The sequence below is a fragment of the Pongo pygmaeus genome, chromosome 13 (assembly GCF_028885625.2).
Source record: "Pongo pygmaeus isolate AG05252 chromosome 13, NHGRI_mPonPyg2-v2.0_pri, whole genome shotgun sequence".
Classification (NCBI taxonomy): domain Eukaryota; kingdom Metazoa; phylum Chordata; class Mammalia; order Primates; family Hominidae; genus Pongo; species Pongo pygmaeus.
Genome location: NC_072386.2, coordinates 94,540,981 through 94,566,731, shown reverse-complemented (window position 1 = coordinate 94,566,731; position 25,751 = coordinate 94,540,981). Strand labels below are relative to the sequence as shown.

The following is a 25,751-nucleotide window of genomic DNA, read 5'->3' as shown; positions in this document are numbered from 1 at the left end:
TGCACGTGTGTTTTTTGACCTGTCTCATTTTTATATTTTATTCTTCCTTTTATAATTTATAGCTAAAATGAACTTGAATTAGTTTTATTATGAATAAACATGCACTACTCTTTCCATAACAGAATGATTACATTTTATTAGAATCCTTTCATGAGTCATTATTCCTCTCAAATTTGAGTAGTCTTAAAATTTGTATTAAAAGGTTTATTTACTTCCAACTCCCCTTCTTCTCAACCCACCTCCAGATTTAAATAAAGTAGATTGTTACGGTGTTAGTTAAGGCATTGTATAAAACATAGCAGAGGCTATTCATAAATGAATAATAGGTGGTTTCTGACACCAGGAAGTTTAGACCGTTGCAAGAAAGCTAAGAAAGATATATAATAATTAAGAGGTAGAATTTTCGAGGTCTAAAAGTAATTGCTAGGTGGTTGAAGAGATGGGAGAACTCACTTCTGATTAAGGAGAACAAGAAGGGCTTCATGAAGAAAATAATGTATTTTCATTTTTATTCAGTGCTGAGCCCTTGTGTCTATGAATCGAGGAACAGATTGAAGGAGACTGATGGATTTTTTTGTATTTCTTTTAAAGGAATAAGGAAAATAGTACATTCTCTAGGTGGCACTGAAGGAAACAGACATGCCATCACGAGGTGATGTATAAAATTATCCAATTCAAGAGAAGCTGGAAACTTACAGATCCCCTGTTCCATCCAGGGCCACCGTGTTGCACAACATCATGAGACACTATACACACCCTAGTTTATGTAAATGTAAAACAGTAAGGAGCCTTAAGGAGCCTTTTTAGATTTTTTTCTGATCATTTTCCCATGAAATTTTAATACTACATATATATTGTATGTCTGTTTTATGTAATGTATGTAATCTGCGCTACACATAAAAGTAAAATTTTTGTTTCCTTCCCTCATGTGCAAATTGTCATCCTCTTGTGGGTCCTACCACCTGTGTTGAGAATGCACGTTGTAAAAGAAATGCCCATTTGTGTTACAGTAAACATCTTTCTTATGACAATGTGGATGATTCTCCTGGAATGGAAGAACCCTGTTCCCCAATGCCACTTTGAAACTCAAGAGAGAGTCAACAATAATTTAGGAATTCTATACCCCACATGTTTGATTTTGGATAAGTTATTATTTCAATCTCAAATGTTAGGTTAATTTAGCTGACGTCTAAGTTACAGCACTAATAATAACAAAAACTATTACCAGATACTGAAAAGAATTTTCACATTTTTACAAGGCCAATGGAATTTGACTGAAAGGCCCTAAATCCTCAGTGACACAAGGGATTTGCCTGTGTTGCAGGCCTTAAAGAAGGGCTAAGGTTCTCATTTTGAGATTTTCCCCTTCAAATGATCCCCTTCACTTAATCATGCACAGTAGTTAGCCCTTCTTGTTTCTGCATCTCCAGCACCCACATATCCAAAGATTCATTAGCGTCTCAGTTCAAACACAAGACTGAAGAACTGGCAAAGACTTTGAAATATTATTTCTATTAAATTTTTTCATAGAAGAGGTCAGCAGAGATTTGCTTTCACACTGATATAAACTACCTCCCAAATGCACTAAGGTCTTAGAAAGTGGAAGTGGTTATTCTTTATCATTGTTTTAAATAACATTTTTCCCCTATCGTGAGTCATATATCTTACAGGTATTTTAGTTTAAAATTGCAAAGACTTTGAGGTTGCTATCCAGACTTTTTTTTTTTCCCATTTCTCAAGTATTGTTCTTCATAATGGTAAACAACAGCAAAATACTTTCCCTTCTTTTAATGGAACAATCTGTCTTGAGACTAAATTGGATGCTCAAGGGCTTATTCAAGCACAAGACTCAATGACCACTTTCAAGTTTATTAAATGTTAAGAAAATTCTCATACAAAAAAACAAGTTTAGACCTTGAATCCCACAAGGTCCCATCTAACTCTTAAGATTCCAAAAAGATTATTTTGTTTTGAATATACCAAGAACCTCAAAAGATGTCAGTGATCAGGTTCAGGTGACAAGGTAGAACCCTGATAAATATTTTCACTCCAGCTATTTTTCCCCTCAGTAGTAGAGACCTGGCCTATTCCATACCCATAAATCTTTTTTTTTTGTTAGATTGTTACAATATTTGACTCCTATGGGATGGGAGATTTTACACGTAAAGTTTAAAGGATCTCTCCACATTGTAAAAGGAGCACAAAAGTATCTAAGAAGCTCTCTTTCTTAGAATATCAAGTATTTCCTGCAGGATAATTCCTTTCTCATCCCCAGAAGGCAGAGTTGATCCTATCACACCAGGCCTTCAGTAACTTCAAGTTGCCTTCAGCAAAAAGTCAAAATTCCTTAGCGTGACATACAAAGTTGTCTCTAGTCTGACCCTATATATGTTTATAACTTCATTTTAAGCTAACCTTTCTTTTACTTCTCCTATGTTCTTGGGCTTTTCTAAATGTAACATTTTCTTTAATTTTTCTGCCTCTTTACATGTCACTTCCTCTGTCTAGAAGTTATTTATTTTCTCTTCCCAACGATTATCACTTCCTTAACGAGTTCTTTCTATAACTAGTCACTTTCTTCTCTAATATCATCATATTTCACACATATTTCTATAGCACTTCTCCCACTGATTTGCCCCCTTATTTGTACGTAGGCTTGCCCTGATCATAGGCGGTCTTTTTCTGAGAGCAAGGAGGGTGTTAGGTCATAAAGTTAGCATTACATTATGCATTTATTTATTAGGCTGAACTACATGAAACTGCTGATATTTTATCATTTTTGACCTATAAAAATGTCTACTTATTTATACTCTACCTCATTATACAAATACTTCTCAAAACCCTATTAAAAGCACACTGAGACAGAGACCGCATACTCACCAAGTATTCCATTTGAATACTTAGACTTTCTGACTCCATTGCTATTATGTGGGGCTTAGTCTGGTCAATGAATTATGGAAAAAGTAAACAGAAGTATGCCACTTTCTAGCTGAAACAGTGAAAATAGCATGTGTATCTTTCCAAGCTCTCTGCTCTTGCTACAATGACCAAAGAAACTGTATGTTCTAGACAGTGCAGCTACAGATGGTACAACTTTAACTTAAATCACCGAGTGACATATGGAATAGAGCCCTACACCAACCCATAATGTACACAAGCAAGAAATAAACCATTATTGCATTAAGCTACTAAGATTTCAGCTTTAATGTCTGGCAATCGTACATATAACGAGTTAAAATAGACAAAGAAATGAGGTAAAGGGAAATAAAAATAGGTAAATACAGGATAGGATTAAATCCAAAGTGCAAGCCATTATGTCCTCTGTGTACTAAAGGTACATATTTGATTCTGAGCTTCCTTGTGGTCAAGTAAAAAGGAAAACCCTCATCTGTTGCAAAGTGCAAAGACTCCATAAAATAAAAAAATAACTTATAACAATGCTTTAAATGCTCAATATATATTGATTGAATAAAATTTTGTATCATTGTGTGTGTATCATATTTTAGGAAAATAGAGCATAGAAAGATTACCTCTAGAACGATTAAAGAATCATGAAAATGGGTCAGAGAAACTTCTTACCTATGTTTGGCTTAGGGTAACTCTACATCAATTACTTTTCTATATCCAGAGATGTTAGTCTCAAATTTCAAAATAGTAGGTGATTCTGAACAAGAGGATACTGATGAGGTAAACCATTCACTTTGAGCATGCGTCTTTTGTAAGCTCTTTTTAAAAATATTGTTTAACTGCATATCAACACACCCATGACAAAGGATTTTACATTAATAAATTCTTAACTGAGAGGTGAGAATAATACCTCTACTAATTTTGTAAGAATCTTAAGGCATAGAGACTAACAGGTGTTAATAACTTTATTCTCCAAACTTTTAGTGTAACAAAGTAATTACCTGAGCTGTTAGCTCTCTATTACATATTTCCATATTAACATGTAAAATTGTTATGCATAAATATAAGCATAGAAGCTTGTGAGATTATGGATCTTTTTATCTATACTTTGCTTTTTGCAAAATATTCAGTAACAAACTACATTATTTTTATAATCTGAGAAATGCACTTTTGAAATATAAAGATTCAAACATTTAGACATTTTTATTCAGTCTGTTTGCCATATTACTTATCCACCCTCACTTTATCTCATTGATAGCCTTGAACTGCTTATAAATATAATGGTCATTTGGAATTTCTTTGAAAAAAGAGATAGCGTCATATCATTTATTACCCTTTTACTACCTCTATAGTATAAAGTTTGTTTGAGGACAGAGATTGTCACAATAAGCCAGATCCATACATGAAATACAAGAACCTCAGCATTCCCACTGGCAAAATTCAAAGAGAAGCCCACTCCTAGTTTTCTTCTAGATACTCCTGCTGCAACTAGCATCTCAGCCCTGATCCTGGAATGTCCTTGTTTATTTTTTTATTTATTTTATTTATTTATTTATTATTATTATACTTTAGGTATATCTCCCAATGCTATCCCTCCCCCCTTCCCCCACCCCACAACAGTCCCCAGAGTGTGATGTTCCCCTTCCTGTGTCCATGTGTTCTCATTGTTCACTTCCCACCTATGAGTGAGAATATGCGGTGTTTGGTTTTTTGTTCTTGCGATAGTTTACTGGATGATTTCCAATTTCATCCATGTCCCTACAAAGGACATGAACTCATCATTTTTTATGGCTGCATAGTATTCCATGGTGTATATGTGCCACGTTTTCTTAATCCAGTCTATCATTGTTGGACATTTGGGTTGGTTCCAAGTCTTTGCTATTGTGAATAATGCCGCAATAAACATATGTGTGCATGTGTCTTTATAGCAGCATGATTTACAGTCCTTTGGGTATATACCCAGTAATGGGGTGGCTGGGTCAAATGGTATTTCTAGTTCTAGATCCCTGAGGAATTGCCACACTGACTTCCACAGTGGTTGAACTAGTTTACAGTCCCACCAACAGTGTAAAAGTGTTCCTATTTCTCCACATCCTCTCCAGCACCTGTTGTTTCCTGACTTTTTAATGATTGCCATTCTAACTGGTGTGAGATGGTATCTCATTGTGGTTTTGATTTGCATTTCTCTGATGGCCAGTGATGGTGAGCATTTTTTCATGTGTTTTTTGGCTGCATAAATGTCTCCTTTTGAGAAGTGTCTGTTCATGTCCTTTGCCCACTTTTTGATGGGGTTGTTTGTTTTTTTCTTGTAAATTTGTTGGAGTTCATTGTAGATTCTGGATATTAGCCCTTGTCAGATGAGTAGGTTGCGAAAATTTTCTCCCATTTTGTAGGTTGCCTGTTCAGTCTGATGGTAGTTTCTTTTGCTGTGCAGAAGCTCTTGAGTTTAATTAGATCCCATTTGTCAATTTTGGCTTTTGTTGCCATTGTTTTTGGTGTTTTAGACATGAAGTCCTTGCCCATGCCTATGTCCTGAATGGTAATGCCTAGGTTTTATTCTAGGGTTTTTATGGTTTTAGGTCTAACATTTAAGTCTTTAATCCATCTTGAATTGATTTTTGTATAAGGTGTAAGGAAGGGATCCAGTTTCAGCTTTCTACATATGGCTAGCCAGTTTTCCCAGCACCATTTATTAAATAGGGAATCCTTTCCCCATTGCTTGTTTTTCTCAGGTTTGTCAAAGATCAGATAGTTGTAGATATGCAGCGTTATTTCTGAGGGCTCTGTTCTGTTCCATTGATCTATATCTCTGTTTTGGTACCAATACCATGCTGTTTTGGTTACTGTAGCCTTGAAGTATAATTTGAAGTCAGGTAGTGTGATGCCTCCAGCTTTGTTCTTTTGGCTTAGGATTGACTTGGCGATGCGGGCTCTTTTTTGGTTCCATATGAACTTTAAAGTAGTTTTTTTCCAATTCTGTGAAGAAAGTCATCGGTAGCTTGATGGGGATAGCATTGAATCTGTAAATTACCTTGGGCAGTATGGCCATTTTCACGATATTGACTCTTCCTACCCATGAGCATGGAATGTTCTTCCATTTGTTTGTATCCTCTTTTATTTCCTTGAGCAGTGGTTTGTAGTTCTCCTTGAAGAGGTCCTTCACATCCCTTTAAGTTGGATTCCTAGTTTATTTAATACGATCTTGGGTCTGTTATGTTGTCTCTTTTCTCACAGTCAAAATTTTCAAACATGTTTTCTGTGGTTTTTATTCATTACCAAAGCTACACTACTCATTTCCAGAAAGGTACCTCTACTTCTAAAAATTTATCTTTAATAATAAGGGATGCCAGTAATGTTTGCATAAAATGGTATTTATTATAGAATTATTTATATTCTAAACTGCTAGCAGCTTTGATTTCAAAGTAATGTTTATCATGCCTTTTATTTTATTCTTGATAGTTGTTTATATATTTAAATCTTTTATACCTTTTTTCTGTAATCAGACATAAGCATTCCAATTTCTGATGTGAGTATCCACGGGCAATCAGCAGGACTGGTACTTTGCTCATTTTTTAACGAGGTTATTTGGGTTTATATTTTGCTATGGAGTTATGTGGGTTCCTTATATATTTTGTATATTAACTCCATATCAAATATAGGGCTTGCAAATATTTACTCCCATTCCAGAAGTTGATTTTCTATGTTGTTCCTTCTTTTGATGTGCAGAAGTTTTTTGGTTTGATGTAATCCCACTTATTTATTTTTGCTTTTTGTTGCTTGTGCTTTTGATGTCATACCTGAAAAATGTGCTGAGACTAATATTAAGGAACTTTTTCTCCTATGGTTTCTTCTAGAAATTTTATAGTTTTTGATCTTACATTTAAGTGTTTAATCCATTTTGAGTTAATTTTTGTATATGGTGTAAGACAAGGGTCCAATTACACACTTATGTGGATATCCAGTTTTCCCAGCACCATTTATTGAAGAAACTATCTTTTCTACATTGTAAGCTCTTGGCACATTTATCAAAAATCAGTTGACTGGCTGGGCACCATGGCTTACACCTGTAATCCCAACACTCTGGGAGGCTGAGGCAGGTGGATCACTTGAGGTCAGGAGTTAAAGACCAACCTGGCCAAAGTGAAACCCCATCTCTACTAAAAATACAAAAATGAGCCGGGCATGGTAGCTTGTGCCTGTAGTCCCAGCTACTTGGGAGGCTGAGGCACAAGAATCGCTTGAACCCAGGAGGCAGAGATTACAGTGAGCTGAGATCGCACCACTGCACTCCAGCCTGGGCCATAGAGTGAGACTGTGTCTCAAAAAAAAAAAAAAATCAATTGGCCATAAATGCATGACTTTATTTTGGTACTCTTTATTCCATTGGTCTATGTGTCTGTGTTTATACCAGTGCCAGACTGTTTTGATTACTTCAGCTTTGTAATATAATTTGAAATCAGGTAGTATGATGTCTTCAGCTTATTTTCAATATTGCTTTGGTTATTTAAGGTATTTTGTGGTTCCATATAAATTTTAGGATTTTTTTTTATTTCTGTGAAAAATGCCATTGGAATTTTAATAGAGATTGCATTGAATCTGTAGAAATTTTTCCAAAGAAGACGTACAAATGGCCAACAGGTATATGTAAAGGTGCTCAACATCATTAATCATAAGGAAATGCAAGTTAAAACCACAATGATATATCACCTTACACCTGTTAGGATGGGGCTATTATCAAAAAGACAAGCAATTTGCAAGTGTTTGCAAGGATATGGAGAAGAAGGAACCCTTTTAAGCTGTTGATGGGAGTGTAAATTGGCACAGCTATTATGGAAAATGCTATAGAGGTTTCTCAAAATATTAAAAATAGAACTACCATACAATCCAGCAATCCCACTTTGGTGTATATATCAAAAGTAAATAAAATCAGTATCTCAAAGAGATAATTGTACTCCCATTTTCATTGCAGCATTATCCACAATAGCCAAGATATAGAAACAACCTAAGTGTCCATCAATAGATGAATGGTAAAGGAAGTGTGTGTGTGTGTGTGTGTGTGTGTGTGTGATGTGTGTCTTCCACACATCACATATATATGACAGAATAGTATTTAGCCATAAAAAGGAAATCCTGGCATTTGTGACAACATGGATGAACCTGAAGGACATTGTGCTAAGTGAAATAAACTGGATGTATTTAAAAAAAACATAAAAACTATATGGTCTCACTTAAATGTGAGATCTAAAAGAGTTGAACTCATAGAAGCAGAAAGCTGAATGGTGGTTGCTAAGGACTAGAGAATTGGGGAAATGGTGAGATGCTAGTCAAAGGAGGCAAACTTTCAGTTATAAGATGAATAGATTCTGGCATTATAATGTATACCATGGTGACTGTAGTTAATAATTCTTTGTTGTTTACTTGGAATATGATAAGAGAGCAGATTGTGAGGGTCTTCACCACACACACAGACACACACAAACACACAAAAGGTAACTATACATTATGATGAATGTGTTAATTTGACTGTGGTAATCAGTACACAATGTATATGTACAACAAATCATTACATTGCACACCTTGAATATATACAGTTTTTATTTGCCAATTAAATATTTTTAAAAATTGAGATGATAAACCCAAATAAGCTCACCTTTCTTCTAAGACGTTTTTCCTCCAAAGTCAGAAGAGTGTTGTCAAAGCCAACATGCATTTAAGAAGTGTCCATGTTAATCCAAAGGAGGGCCATAAGCAGGTTTTTTAAAAGTCACTTCACATTTGAACTATCTGAAGCAAGTTCTGCTAAAGTCCCCATTTAGCCATTTAGTTTAGTAATCCATATTTTCTTTCTTATACAGTTATAAATCATCAGCCTCCTGATTTAGTTTTAATTACTGAAAATGGTTCAATAATCATGCAAATACAAAGTATCATTTCATGTATTAATGTTCCTAGGAATAGCCCTTGGTCAAAGGTGGTAGCTGACACCTAGTGGCTGAATAATGCCGGGTAATAAATGCTCAAAACCCTTTCCTCAGTTTATAAAAGTCTCTGAGTCAATATTTCAACTCTAGAGTTCCCTATGAAACTGACTGTGGCAGCAGTGTGCTGGAGCCAGGTTATACCTACTCACAAAACCTAACTTTTAAATATTCAGGAAGGGTACACTGGACTTAGTTATCAAAAGATATGGGGGCATGAATCTGACTTAGAAATTAGCTTACCCTCTTGAGCAAAGTTATTTAATCTCTCAGAGCCTCAGTTTGTCATTCAAAAATAGAATAATTCCTACCTCACAAGAAAATTGTAAGGATTAAGTAACAAAGTTCTTGGCCTGAAATTAATATTTGTTAAAGCAATATGCTAGCAAAACCAGTAACTGACAACAGGGTAAATGTTTCAGCATGTTCAGTGAGCCTTGGCTATCTCTCTTTAAAACACCCCTTTTTCTATTTCCTTTGACATTTCCTTGGCTGGTAAGGTCATGTTCTGGAAAAGAATATTGCTTAGAATAAAGACTTAAGTTTCAATCCAAGCTTTGAACCTATGATTTGGAATAACCTTTTATGGGTTATAATGACCTTAACTGCACAAGGTGGGCTATTTAATTTAAGGTTCCTTCAAGTTAAAAAATTCCATGATCATATATCCTTTCAATATTTTCCCTAAACACATCCATTGTGAATCTAGCTTGAACCTGTCTACTTCTCCCTTTTCCCACAAAACAGTTTCTTCCCAAGGAATCTAATGCAGTCTTTAAATATTCCAGTCACAGCTCATCAGTGAGCCTGTGTAATAAAGGTTTAGAGAGAGATCTCTGAGAATGTTGTGATGCAAATTTCAACTTAAATTGCTTCCAATGAAGCCATTGGCAAACAGATCTTTCTCTTCCTCAGTTTCACAATCATGCATTGGGAACTAATTGGGTCTGATTTACTACATGTCGAAACTGACCTTCCAGCTCTCTGCTAAGCTATGAGGTTTGTCTTGAAGTCAGTAAACCTTGGGTCCCTCTGGTACTCAATCTGGGCCTTAGGCATCATACAAGCATCATTCACCTTGATTGTCTCAGTCAGTGACCTTTCCTTTTAACTCACTAGAGCTTCTGGGATGTTTTCTTTTTATCCCCTACAATGAAATAGCTTTCACTATTGAGACTTCAGAGCCTCAGATAAGAAACCAGTTAAGGTGCTTTAGGCCATTTTTTTATACTTCAAAAAAGATATTATTGCTGTAATATATTGTTTTCTTTCAACAGAATTTCCCCTGTGAGAAAAGAGGAAATTTTCCTCTTTTCTGTGTACCTCTTGATGCCTCTGATTATTCCTGATTTTGAATAGAAGCATTCTAAATTTAATACAATAGCTATATACTGAAAGTCCAGGCCAGAGTCCAAGTGGCTTTGGAGACCATATTTGTAAATTTAACTGGTACGTAAAATGTATTAAATGTAGCTTTTTGGTTATGACACCAATATTTTATTTTTTATATTTATTTCACAGCAGTGAAAATCCTATAGTTCACTTAGGGGACAACATGGGAAGGAGGAAACAGCCTATTTTTAGTTATAGGTTGGATCCTGGACCTATGGGTTCTAGAAAGAGATTCTGAGGCCCCATCAAAGAAACTCCATGTGAGCCATTAATAGCCTGAAGCTCCTCATTGGTGGTAAAGCTTTGATATATGTATATTAAGAGGAAAAAATTCAAAGACAGCTATAGAATAGAACTACCATTTGAGGAACAGGTACCTAAGAGCATCATAAGGCATAGCTTATGCTACACATGTAAGTGCTGTCCAGCCATTCTTTTTGAGGCAAAGAATGTCACTAGCTAACAAGCTCTTTATGAATTCCAGAGTGCCCAGTCGACTGGTAGCGTCTGGAAAGCAGCTGAAGGTATAGCACGATTAGAACAAACTTGGTATTATCTAAAGTCTATAGCAACAGAGGTTTACACGCAGGCCCTCATGGCAGAAGCCCTATGTTTTTGTTGAGTGATGTCTAACAGACAAGGAGTCTGTGAAATAATGAAGGTGGTCCTGATGTCTAGTGGCACAGAGCTAGGGGCTTACCCAATCCCTCCTTGTGGCCTCTGTAGTACTAGCCAAAGGTCACACCTTTGTGTTGTATTGATGTAAACCAATGTAAAGCAATCCAAAATAGAATAATTCTTGCTTCTTTTGGTCTTTGTTGAATAGAAGTGAGTTCCAGTTCTGGTGCTAATATTCATCAGCAATATGATTTAGGGCAAGTTCCTTCAACTTTCTAGGCCTTGCTTTCTTCATCAACAGATAGAGGTTGAGCATACCTCATCCCAGAATGCTTGGGATCAGAAGTATTTTGGATTTTGGATTTTTTCAAATTTTTGCATATACATAATGAGATATTTTGGAGATGGGACCCAAATGTAAACACAGAATTTATTTATATTTAATAAATACATTAGATGCATAACCTGAAGGTAATTTTATACAACCTTCTAAATAATTTTGTTCATGACTGCGACCTGTCACATAAGATCAGGCATGGAATTTTCTACTTGTAGTATCATGTCAGCACTCAAAAAGTTTTGGATTTTGGAGCCTTTTAGAGTTTGGATCTTTAGATTGGGGTGCTCAACCTGTATCTATACCTTATGGGATCATTGTAGGGATTAAATTGAATTAAAGTACTTGAAATATAATGTGTGTTTAATAAATGGCAACTGTCATTACTATTAGGATAATGATGAAAATGATGATAATGGAGATATTGACTTTTGAACAAATACTTATTACAGAGTTTGGTACATAGTAAAAACTTAATATTCATTTCCTTTCCTTTCCATTTTGAGATTACTTCATGTCCAATATTTACAGTGCAGTTTACATATAGGTTTTCTCCCTGAAGCCTCAAAGAAAAATGTCCTGCATTTTTCTCTTTAAGAGTTATCAAACACCTTCTCTTCACAAGGTACTCCATTGTGCTGTGTCAAGAAGTCGGAGAAAAAAATGGCCTTTGGATTCAGAATAGCTGGATTTTTTTCTCTCACTACTCTCCAACTATTAATAAACATCTGTGTTAGTCATTTTTCTCTTATATTCAAAGACCATTAATTGCCCCAAAGTTCTTGAATCTTATTCCATTCCAAAGTATTATATAATGAGAGTAGCTACCATTTGAGAACATTTACAGTGTTTCTGTACTATCTCATTTAAAGCTCACAATTTTATGATGTGATTATTACTTTCATTCTCATTTAACACATGAAAAAATTGGCTAATAAAAGTAAAATAAAACTAGATTACATAGCCAATATGTAACAAGAGTTGGGATTTAAACTTGTGTCTGGCCCTAAAGCCTTTGCTTTCATCAGTTATGCTGTTCAACCTCCTTACCAAAGACAGAATCTCTAGGAAAGTTGAGTATCTTAGTGAACCAAGTGTCAACTTCTTCATTAAAGTAGGAAGTATACACAATATAAAAATGATAAATCAGTTGAATTTTTTTTTACAACCTCAGTGTTCCATGAGAAAACCAAACTCATCAATCTTCTTCCCAACTAATCTTTTCAACATTAATCATTCTCTACAGTAAATTAGAAACTAGGAATTAATTTAATGAGTTTTTCTTCCTAATGACATAAACCTCATATCATTGTGGTTTCCAAATCAAATCGCCATCTAAGTAATGAAAGGACGTGTACTGCAGCCCTCTCTGATACTCAGTTAAATATGCAATTGAATAATTAAAATTTCTCACTGAAGTGGATACTTTTCATTCTTGGAAAATAATATGTTTTAACATAGCCAGAGGTCTCATTTCCTTAGCAATGTAAGGATGTTTGTTTCTTGTCATATGTTACCTGATCCCCAAAACACGTGCTGCCAATATAACATGTGGCTTGTATACATTTTTAAATATGCAATTATAATTTTCATGAGCCGTGTACAAGAGATGTACTGATTCATGTCATTTGCATAAAATGTCAGTCATATTGGCAGCTAGTTTATCCTTTTGCTGTCCTTGAAGCAGAGCACAGAATGCTAAATCCCACAGTGTCATCAGTAACACCAATCAGAATAACAATCAGTCACTCACTTTTAAGTAAAAGGATGAAAAATTGACTTACCCCTGATTTGTCAAATTATTTCACAGAGTAATGATACCATTACTAAATCATATTAGTCCTACAAAGGGACCAGAATTCCCACCATAACATTTACAGGCAAGTCATTATATTTGAGGAGATAGAAAATTAAATCAAAAGGTGTGAATACTTTAAGTAAATTAACATTTGAAAAGAATTGAATAACTTTGAGTATTCTTTCCAGTCAATGTACATCATTTTGTTTATTTGTTTTAATATACACTCTGGACACGATCCCTTTTTCATAAAGGGAATGTCAGAACAGTTAAAAAAATTGAGTTGTGGCTATGCTAAAGGACGTGTAATTTACAAGTTTACAGAAGAGCTTGAATTATGATGATGAGAGGTTGAAACATATGAGGAATGTTGAGAAAATTGGATTTATTTAGCCTCATGAAAATTCAGCAGAGGACATGCTAGATGCTTTAATTTATTTGAAACTGTCATATGGAAATAGATTAATAAACCAAACAAAGGTAAATGGGTAGAAGACACAGGAAGTAGATTTCAGCTGATCTTAAGAGAAGGTTTTGTAAACATTAGAGCTGTGTATTACTATCTAATCTGTGTATCATTGGAAATATTCAAACACAGTTATGAATACCATAGAGGATACAAAGTATTTCATATTATAAGAAGAAAACTAGGTAAATGGCCAGCGATGTGTCTTTCAATCCTTAATGTATCTATTATAGAGAATAAGAAAACAAAGACATGAAATTACCCAAAAATAATTTTGAAAGAAAATAACAGACTAACAAATATGAAATAGAAAAATTCAAATTGAGTAGAAAATATTGTTATAGGCTGGGTTCCTCCAGAAGGCGATTCTAACACTGAGTTTAGTTTGCTACGTGTTTACTAAAGAGCTCCCTTAGGGACAGTCCCTGTAAAAGGGACAGAAAGGAAATAGGTTTGAGTAGAGAGAAGTTGAGTTGTGTGGCAGGACCAATGACAGCATCAGCCTATGCCAAAAGTTGCTCTGGAGTTAAAATACTTCAGAGTTGTCCTGACTCGGGTCAAGATAGCCAAGTGTTTACACACTTGTATAAATCATCCACTCTATATGAGCAACCCCAAGAAGGAATGCAACCCTGGGCAAAGTGAGCCTCTGCAGCTGAAGCAGAACCTAGAATAGTTGACAGCTAAAACACTAGTGAACCAATCTCATGACTTTTCCTCTTCTGTCAGCTAGTCATCTGGTGTGATTTGATGGAGAGGCACTATGCAAGAGTGGGAGATTATGTGTGGGTCTTCAGCTAGCTAACAGAGGACTCGTACTTGATTCTTTTTTGTTGTTGAGACAGAGTAAACTCCATCACTCAGGCTACAGTGCAGTGGCACCATCACAGCTGACTACAGCCTTGAAATCCCAGGCTCAAGTAGTCCTCCCACCTCAGCCTCCTGAGTAGCTGGGTACTACAGGTATGTGCCACCATGGCCAATTTTTAATTTTTTTTGTAGAGCTGGGTTTCATTGTATTGCCCAGGCTAGTCTTAAACTCCTGGGCTCAAGCAATCCTGTCTCAGCCTCCCAAAGTGCTGGCATTACAAGCATGAGCCACCATGGCTGGCCTCAATTCTTGTTTTAACACTTGCATTTTAAAATGGATAGTTGCTGGACCCACCTGGCTTTGTAACTTGGTGAGTCTGATAAGAGAACCTAAGTAATGATGGGCAGTTGGGGCTGTAAGGTCACTTGGTACCCTATGGTTAGGTGCTCTAGCTCTACATGGGCTCAGCAGCACACATGGAGCTGCTTGGTAAAAGATATTGAGGTCTCTACTATAGATAGCGTTGGCCTTGCCCTAGAAGTCTGAATTGTGAATATCTCTTTGAGGCTTCCATAAATTCCACATGGTATCTTTCCCACACTGATACTTATAATACCATAGGGTGAGCCTGGTCATCGGTTCCAAGTGGCAAGGCTGCTTTCATCGTAGCCTGGCCTGGCTACAGAGCCCTTTCCTGTTTGGGGCCCCACTTGAAGCTTCCATATCTCTCGGTATATGGGTCAACACAGTATTCCCAGTTGTTGAATATGCTGCCGTCAGAACCTGAAGAGACCTACCAAGCCGTGTGCTTCTGTTTTTGTGTTGGAAGGTACAAGATGCAATAGTTTGTTTTTTACTTTATATGGGATGTTCTGGAATGCCCATGACCACTGGACCACTAAAATTTTTTACTGATGTGAAATATCCCTGAGCCTTTCTGGGATTTATCTTCCATCCTCTGAAGCATATGTGTCTTAACAAGGCCTCTAATATTCTAGCCACTTCTTGTTCATCTTGACCAATTACCATGATATCATTGATACAGTGGATCAACATGGTTTTCTGCAAGAGGTTTAGAGTGTCCAAACCTCTTCATAGTATATTATGATAGCAAATGGGAAAATTGATTTAATCCTGGAACTAAACTGTAAATAGTGTTGTCTGAATTCAAACTATTTCGGATCCCTTGCTCTGATAGTAATGAAAAAGAATACATTTGATAATTCAATGGCTATATTCCCACTATCTGGGGCTATTTTAATCTGCTCAACCAAAGATATTTCATCTAGCATAGTGGCTGTGGCTACAATCAGGATTAATCCTTGGTTAAGTCTGACATAATCTAATCCCATTTTCCAAGATTCTTTCATCTCGTTCAGGGGCCAGAGTGTTGAATTAAGTCAAGAAATGGCAGGGACCAACAACTCTACACTCTGTTATATTGACTCTAATTTCTGCCATCCTCATGGGATATGGTGTTTTTTTTTTTTTATTTTTATTTTTTTGCTCGCTTGGATGGGAGTTTTGCAGTATCAGAGGCTTCCACCTAGAATTTCACACTATGACAGATTTCACTCCACAGATCCAATGTAAGTGTTGTGCTGTTACTCAGCTTGTCATACCTGGGATCAGAGAAATGACCACTAGGTAGGCCCATGCACCCCGTGGACTCATTTGAGCTTTAATTTATTACCAAGCCTTTATATACTCTCATTTTAACAAGTCATGATGACATTTTAGGCCTCCTTGTATCAGTACAACTCAGACTATGTTCATAATTTCGTACAATATTTGGCTTTTTACCTTCCCTAGTGCACAGTTAACCTAGCATATAGTTGGATCTTGTTAATCTAATCTGAAAGACTGTCTTTTTTTTTTTTTAAATTGATGTGTTCAGACCATTTTCATTTAATGTAATGATATCCTTGGATTTTGGTCTACCATTTTCTTGTTTGTTTTCTCTTCATCCTTTTGTCTTTCATCTTTCTGTTTCCTCTTTCCTGATTTGCTGTGGATTACTTGAATATGTTTCAGTATTCTATTTTACTTTATGTGGCTTTTTGACTTTATGTCTTCCTTTAGTTTATGTTAGTGATTGCTATAGGGATTTCTCTCTCTCTCTGTATATATATTTGTTCTTCAGTCTACTTAAAGTTAATATTTTATCCCTTCCAGTGAAATATAGAATCTTCATAGCCATGTAGGTCTCTTTACCCTACCTTCTTTATTTTGTAGTTATCATATATTATGTATGACAGAGTGGGGAGGAGGAAGAGAAAAACAGGAAAGAGGAAAGAACATGAATAAAAAAGTAAGAAACTAAAGAAGAAAGACTAAGGAAAAATGAACAGTGAAAAAAGTACCTACCTCTTTAATATTTATAAGTTGCTCTAACAGAAGAACAAATTCAATTTTTAGTTTGTTTTAACATACTGAGGTTTTAAATAAAATTTAAAGCTCTTGTTTCCATTTCTTATATCAAATGTAACAATATTTCCACTAAACATGTTTTTTTATTTCATTCATCCATATTTCTCCTTTGTAATGTTGGCCATAGAGGCTGACAAGATAACGGGTGTGCTTTGGAGAACATATATATATAGTTAAGATCAGGAAAACCCATTGAAATTGTCTGAAACCCATCAGATAATTTTATAATTTTTTTATTTCCACGGTCATATATATTTTAAAGAACTAAAGCAAAAAGGGTATTTCATGTACATAATTATTTACTATTTCTGTTCTTCATTCTGAAATTCCAAGTTTCCTTTTGATATCCTTCTGCCCACACAACTTCCTTCTTTCAGAGAAGGTTTGCTGGAGACAAATTCTCTTCATTTTATTTCATCCTAGAATGTCCTATTTCTCCTGCGTTTCTGAAGGCTGTTTTCTTTAAATAGAGAATCTGGGTAGTCTTGTTTGTTTCTCCCAGCCCTTTATATTTCCACTGTTTTTTGCCCCCATGATTTCTGATGAACAGTCTGAGGTCATTCAAATTGGTATTCCCCTATATGTACTGTGATGCTTTCTTCTGTCTGATTTCAATATTTTTTCTCATATTTAGTTTTCATTACTTTGATTATAATGTATCAGCATGTATTTTTCTTTGAATTTATCATGTTTAGCTTTTGCCAGATTCCTTATATCTTTTTAATTATGTCTTTCATACGGTTTTGGAAACTTAAGCCATTATTTTTCACAATAACTTTTCTGCATTGATCTGTCTCTTCTTTCTCTAGAACTTCACTAACATGAATATTAACTTTATAGTATTCTTTCAAATTGGAAAATTTCAGTTGGTCTGTCTTCGAGTTGATTTTTTCCTCTCTTATATCCATTTGGCAAGTGAGCCATTTAAGAGATTTTGAAAATTTTCCATTATTGTATTTTTTAGTTCTATGATTTTCATTTGTTACTTTTTAATAGTTTCTACATCTTTATTGAGAATGTCTATCTTCTCATTGGTTTCAAGAGTATTTGCCCTTATTTCACAAAACATGGTTATAATTCCTGTTTTAAAACGTGATAATTCCAGCATCTGGGTCATCTCAGGGTTCGCATCTGTGAATTTTATAGGATACTTGAGTTTTGCTGAGATTGATCTTTTTTTAGTATGTCATGTAATTTTTAATTGTACTTAACTTTATGAATATTATAAAGGTTTTGTCATATTCCTGAGAATGTTGGCATTTTGTTTTAGCAATAACCAATCTCATTAAGGTTAGGTGCAAGTCTTAATCTATGTTCTGTGAGCTATAGTTTAGATAACAGTTTAGCTGTCGAAACTTTGCAGTGCTAGTTGTGCCATCTAGGATCTGGTCTGTGATTTAAACTTTAGTATACCTCAACTCAGTGCCATGCATGTGCAAATCAGGGAGTGATCCTGGGAACTTATATATAAATGTAGAAATCTTTTACTATAGAACCTTCTTCTCTGTGACATTCCTCATACATTCTATATCCAAGAAATATTTTTGCCTGATCCTCTGGCTACTAAACTAAAATTTTAGTGTCCCATGCTTCCAAACACTTCTCATGACTGGGTCTACATCAGCAGCAAAGTGGTAAGAGAAAAAAAGAGAGAGATAATCAAAATTTCCTCCATATTCTTTGGACCATAGGAACATCTTTTCCAAGTTTTTTTTGGTCAAAGAGAAGGATTTTATCTCACAGTTTTAGGTGGCTGTTTAATCACTACTACTATTGCTATGCAAATACAGTTTCATGACTGGAGCTTGCATGGATCTTGGACTGCTATAATTTTTTTTTAACTGGAATTTTCTCCACAACTATTCTAGGGCTCCTTTTTCTCTCCGTTTAGCTGGAAAAGAAGAGAGAATTTCTTGGACTTTTTTTTTCAATCCACACCCACTGATTTGGGATACACTAAAACCTAAAGTAGGAGACATAGAAAAAAAAACAAACAAACAGGAAGATGTGTTGGTAATTCTTTTAGTTTTTATTTCCCTCTCAAGTATGCTTCAGAATTCTCAGTTAGTGACTTTATGCACTTTGTCCAGGGCTTTTGGTTATAATAAGTGGGAGAGAGAAGGTGAAGTGTGTTTTCTCCAATTTAATTGGAACTTCAATCCCAAAAATTGAAGTTTGAAAAATATAAGAATAAGTATTTGTAAAACTTACAAAAAATATTGGGTATTACTAAATCATTATTATTCTAATAAATTAGATTCATGGTGTTTAAGAAAACTAAAAAATAAGAGCAAGAAACATTCAATAGTTTTTTCTTATTTGACTATTTTTACTTGGTTGGTTTTGAATTATCCTGTAGTTTCAGCTCTTTTCATGCATTAAATGATTTTACCAATTTTGTTTTTTTTTTACATAACAAGGATTTTAAGTGTTCTGGTTTGACAAATTATTCACTTTACCTATTTATGAACAAATACAGTTGTTTGGCATTTCTACTGCAAACTGTAAAGATATCAATTTTTCTATATTATTTTTCATCCTAAGTGAAATGACTTCTTAAATGTTAAGTATCTTAGTCTTGTTTGAGAATAAATTGCTTCTCAGCAAAAATGATTTTAACACCTATATTTCATAATAAATTACACAATAGCATCTATATGCTCTATACACAACTTACAAAATTTTAAGTGCATTATAATCAGGAACACTGACCCTAATACTATCCCTGATGATGCATTAAATTGGTCTTCATAATTCTTACCTTTTCAGATTCCCTTGAATATCTTCATCTTGATACTGAAATTTAATTTTTAAAAACATTCTCTATTCTGCCTCTGTCATTCTGAGCAAATTGTTTCAACTGTCTATGCTTCAGCTTCTCTGCTGTAAAATTGGAAAAGCCCCCACCATTTTACATGACTGTTGCTAAGACTGAGGATAAAATATCTGTAAAATTGACAGGCACAGTAATGTGTAGTTATTAGTGCTTGAAATATATTATCATTTCTCCACATTACCATATCTTCTCATTATTAAATCCATCCACTGTCAATAGATGACATTTGTGGCTACTCTTTGTATCCAGGGCTTGGCCAAATATGACCCATGTGGTCCTATCATCTATGTGCTCTTAGTATAATCCTCCAATGTTCTCTCTTTAAAATGTATGGGTGAACAATGTTACCCACTGTGTCAGTTTCTAGTGATCGGTTCAGTATAGTAGAAAGGCTGTAATGACAAGCTTGTATTGATGACATTACAAGGCTAAAATGAATCAAAGGGATAAGTAATGTACTTTTCAGGGATGCAAAGAGAATTCACGCATTCAATATATATTTCCTGAGATCCAACTGTATACCAAGAACTGGGTTAAGATCTGGAAATCAAAAGGGAGAAAAAAACATATCCCCAGATTTGTGGAGAAATCAGAAATCCCTGAACTAGATTGTAAGTTATTTCAAGATAGCTATTTCATTTTACTTATCTTACTGTTATCTGCATTTAGCAGATTTTCTGACATTAGGTAGTAAGTAATTCTTGTTCAATGAATGCATGAACCATCAATTGGAATACAGTTCTAATAGTGCTATGATGGAAGTATGCCTTTTAATTACAAATCACCAGGCAAACTGTTGCCTATCAATCATACCACATTCCCATATAATCTTTTCAGGAAAAGAGCCCCACCTTCCAGCTCTTGCAGCCTTTTTTATAGTCATTCAAATATCTATTGAAAAAATATGCATTGGATAATTACTACATTGTATTATAAGTATTTTATTATGTGTCTGTTCTACTTTTTCCCAATAAATGTCCTTCTACTACGTCACCTTCCCAACCTCCACCATCAGGGCTAGGACCGAGTCTCAGTCCTCTCACACACACTCTCTCTCTCGGCTAAGAAAATAACAGGTACTTTACAGAAAGTACATGGATGTTGAATTAAAGTTTTCAGTTAGCTTTCATGGCTACATTTTGTTTTTAGGTAACATCTTTAGGACATACTGGACCTACTTCTAATCTAAACCGAGAGGCCCGAGTCCCTGTACATTCTCATCTAAATTTCTGATTTCCTAACTGAAATCTCTTCTTTCTCATTTCCATGTCCTTCTTGCCACCCTAAGATAGGAGATAAATAGATACACATTAAGTAGGGCTTAATACTACTATACCAACCTATTTTAAAGATGTGTTTTAATTTTTAAAATTTATTTAAATATTTTTTAGGGTCATATTTTCTACAAAAAATCTATAATCCAATAGGAAAGAGTAAAACATCTCTGCTATACCCATGGACAGGAACTCAGAACCACATGGCTGCTCTCAGCCCCATGGCAGTATGTCTATGAAACCCTACGGAACACAATTTGAAAACCATCACTCTAAAGAAATACTACTGCTTGTCATCAGCTGTGAAGAATGTCCCGTGGAACAGTACCTGGGCAATTATATTTTCTTCCGTGCCTCCTGTTTTCTCTTATGTAAAAATCTCATCAGAACAGGATGCTATCATTAAACCCAACAAAAAAACCCAATTTTGTTCTTTGTTACATTTTGATCAAAATAGTGAGAGTCAAAGGCCTGATATACAAAAAGAAAATAATTAATGATCCTATCTGGCTTGAAAGCAGCTGTACTTCTAGCAATTCCTACAAAGTCTCGTGGATTTCAGGGAGGGGCACACTTCTGTAAAAAATCTGCTTCAGCCTCTGTGCTTGATAATGGTTTCTGTAAATATAGTTGAGTGAGATATTATAAATCCCAGTCATGTCTATTCTCCTTCCAATTCCTTGTTTCAATCCACATAGCTCAGAGTTCTCTCCTTTAAGTGCTCTACAGAAATACATAAATACAGAGTAGAGACACGTTAAGCCCTGTTGTCTAAGGTGGTGGTAGAAAATAAGTGAGATTAAAATTAAAATGTGAATAAAAATATTACATATTTAGAAGTGTTTTAATCTTTTTAATATCTCTGACCACGACTGGTTATAGGACCAGTGAAAAGTTAGAGAAAGATTGTTTTTTGATGTCCTCTGTAATTCAGAATTCAATTTCAACCACTTTTTCCCTTCCTACTCACTCCTTTCTTGACTACATATTGGCCAAGTTCCTAGGATTGAGTTTCCTTCTTACTTACTACTCCTGTTTTGATTTCCTGGGAATGGAGCTATGTAAATACAACCTCAAGTCAGCTCCCAAGGACTACCTCCCTTGCCAGTCTTTTTCCATGCCTAACCTCTCCTATACACACATTCTGGCTCTGGCCATTTAGTTAGATGTATTTACTAATTCATTAAGTTGTGAATTCTTATGCTGTATGCACTTTTCTTTTTTTCTTTTTTGAAACAGATTCTCACTCTGTCACCAGGCTGGAGTGCAGTGGTATAATCTCGGCTTACTGCAACCTCCGCCTCCCAGGTTCAAGTGATTCTTTTGCCTCAGCCTCCCAAGTAGCTGGGACTGCAGGCACACACCACCACGCCTAGCTAATTTTTGTATTTTTAGTAGAGAAAGGGTTTCACCAGGTTGGCCAGGAATGCACTTTTCTTTAATATGTTATACTTAACAAGATGTTTATTAAAGTATTATAAACAAACAAAAACATAAAACAAAAAGCACCAAAAAGAAAACCATCCAAGAACACCAAACATTTGGAAAAAGTGTTTATATTAATATATCTTACAGGGAAAGAGATTTGGGAAGAGAAAGTCTGTGTAGCTGAGGATACTGATAAGAGCCACACAGAGTGGTTGAATAGATTGTGTCCTGCTTTGGCATGAAATTGTATGTGTGTATTTGCAGGGGTGGGTAGCAAAAAAAGGCAGACAGCTAGAAAAGTATTCAGAGATGATGATTTGACCTTTATGTTAAACCCAGCAACTTTTTTTTTTTTTTAATAAAGGCTACCCAGTACTTTCCTGATGAGACAATTCCATATTACTCTACAATCCTAGGCATTCCATCATGCCTGGATTTCTCTTACTGTGTTCATAATTACCTAACTGGCTTCTCTAGGCAAGAGAATGAGGATGATTCCACTCCAGTGCCTTCTCAAGAATTAGCCTGTTAGTTTTTCTGGGCTCTGCTCCTCATGGCCCCACTTCCTGTGCCCTCCTGAACACCTGTCTTGTACTGACCCCAACATGAGTAACTCAGCAGCCTCCTATAACCATGTCAAAAGTTTTTACCCACAATATAAATGTTTCTGTTCTCCAGTGTTGAGGCAGGCCATAAAACATATTCAGCATTGTTATTTAAAGTTCATCTTGCCCAATTCCTTGGTAAGAGTGGGGCAAGAAAATTCAGAGCATGAAAAGGTTACTGGCAATTTTTATAGATTAGGAAAGCTCATTTATATAATAAACCTGGAGGAAAAGTGTAAAACTCATCCATAGAATAAGTTACATCATGACAAGACAATGCACTGAATAACCCTAGTCTACATAAACTCTGCTATCCTAGATAATAATATAGTTTTTTTCTATTAGGATAGAAGTTATTATGAGCCATAATGTCCTAAATATTATTTGTGTGTGTGGACTTATCCACAAAAGAGGAATACTTGAGCCAAAAGAAAGTGCAACATTATATGTCATTCTAATATAAATCTTGTCTTAGACTGAAGCCGATTTGCCATGTCTAGCTTGTGAGAAGTCGACTACACAGCAAGGAATGGGTCTATTACAATATAAAGGATGCAAATAAGTAGTAGAATGCATGATGGAATTTCTGCTCGAAGACAATTAAATAGGAAGGTCTCTTCCATAATCTCTTTGCTCAAAAATAAATGTACTCAAATAACTTTATGGTACTGACACAATGGAAAGATGTAATTGGTAATATTAATTAGGAAAGACTAAAATAGAAATGGTTTAAAAGGATTACTCTGGAAATAGAAACCTGAGTGGAGAATGGGAGAGACAATTTTTTTTACAGGTATAAAATATAAATTTTGAATTTTTTTTCCATGCCCACGCACATATAACAGAATTTAAAAATATTTATAATAATGATAATGATGTAATTGAAGGCTTGAAAAGAAAAAGAATGCCCTGGTTTAATTCTAAAATTCTAGCAGTAAAATTTACTGTGATATTTAACATATTTTCAGTATTGGAAAGATCTTAAAGGCAGAATTATACATTTGCTACTAAATTTATAAATGCTTTGAAAAATAGTCATTTAACAAATACTTATTAGATACCTACCATGTAACAGACATTGAAAAAACACAGCAATATATAAGGATGTATGCAAAGAGTAACAATAGCAATGTTCATTGCAAAGTTATTTACAGCTACAAAATCTGGAAACAGTCAAAAGACCAAAAACAATTAGATGTTTACAAAGACCTATTTTTCTGTTTTACACACATATACATAGTATACATGTATTTATAAATTCTTTTTTAAAAACACGTATGACCTTGGGAGGCCGAGGCGGTGGATCACCTGAGGTCAGGAATTCGATACCAACCCGGCCTACGTGGCAAAACCCCGTCTCTACTGAAAAAATAAAAAAAGAAAAAAGAATACACAAATTAGCCAGGAATGGTGCCACGTGTCTATGGTCCCAGCGCCTCGGGAGGCTGAGGTGGGAGAATTGCTTAAACCTAGGAGGTGGAGGTTGCGGTGAGCCAAGATCACACCACTGCAATGCAATCCGGGCAGCAGAGTGAATCTTTGTCTCAAAAAAAATAAAATAAAAATAAAATATATATGTAACTTTTGCATAGTTTCTTTTACAAAATATGAACAAATTCCATAATTATTTCTATCACTTAAATATAAATGCATTCTATCACAGTTATAGCATATACATATACATGTAACATGTACTTATGGAGAGTATATACATTCTGTGATAGAATGCATTAAATTATACACATAATTAAAAATTATGTAATATAAGAATATTTAGAAATATGCAAATTGTTCGAACGTTAAAAATGTAAAGAAATGCTCCTTTTAAATTAAGAAAGTATGTATTATGTATGTAATAGAAATACAAAAAGTTAATACATGATAATGTGCAGTGGTTATAACTACATAATGACATTGTGAGTGATTTTTATTGTCTTCTATGTATTTTCAATAGTGAACCACATATTTTTTTAAAGAGAAAAAAAGTTGTTTAAAAAGGACACAGTCAAACCTTGTCCATCCTTTTTTGGAATTGCAAAGGCCAATAAAAACATGCATCAAACTATTCTATGATTTATGTATTCAAGAGGGAAAGTGGGTGCATTTGCCTATGTTTGAATTGGTGACTGTACATCTTATGTTACAATAAATCTTGTGAACTTGGGAAACTTATTGATATTTGAATCTTAGCTCTGTGTACATTGTTCCTACATTTCTGAACGTTACTTTAGCTTTAGACCAGAGTGGTTTATGCCAGACTAAGTTTGGATTTCCCCATGTTTTTGGAATAGAATTCCTCATCCAAAGTTCAGATTCACAAGGCACCAGTATGAGCAATGTACACTCAGCGTTTAAATGCACACATGGAGTTAATTTAGCCTGTGAAGTTGACTTTTTCTTCAACAGTATGTCAGTAAATTGGTAGCTAAATTGTTTCTAATTCCATTTTAATGCTTCTAATAAAATTTGGAGTGCAATAAATTTAAGGTAGCATAATCATAATAAACTATGATTATAAATAAATTTTATTTTGCATGAAATACAGATTTGTGGTCGCCTATTAATTAGAATGTTGACTTCGAATGGAAATGTGGTAAACATTACTGTGCTGTATAGCTTCTTTTGTTTTATAGAGCTCAGTTGTGCATTGTAACTATAACCTATTTGAATTCATTACAGATAGTTTGTCAAGTAAATTTTTAAATCAGAAACAATGAAAAGCATTTAAATTTGGCATCACTGGGATAAAATTTGGACTATATATAATTTTAAGTGGAAACTTGCTTTGGAATTCATTCACTGTGTAGTATTACAAATATGACATATAGTTGATTATTGTAGATTTTTTCTTATGTGTTTAAAGGTGGAATA

General features: G+C 34.8%; 1 long non-coding RNA gene across 1 annotated transcript in view; it reads left to right on the top strand.

Moving 5' to 3' along the window:
• Positions 1 to 21,270, top strand: part of LOC129043746 (uncharacterized) — a 96,929-nt gene extending 75,659 nt beyond the window's left edge. Inside the window, exon 3 of the long non-coding RNA XR_008504512.1 lies at positions 20,965 to 21,270. This is a non-coding gene — a long non-coding RNA (uncharacterized LOC129043746). The remainder of the gene's footprint in view (positions 1 to 20,964) is intronic.
• The last annotated feature ends 4,481 nt before the right edge of the window (positions 21,271 to 25,751 follow it).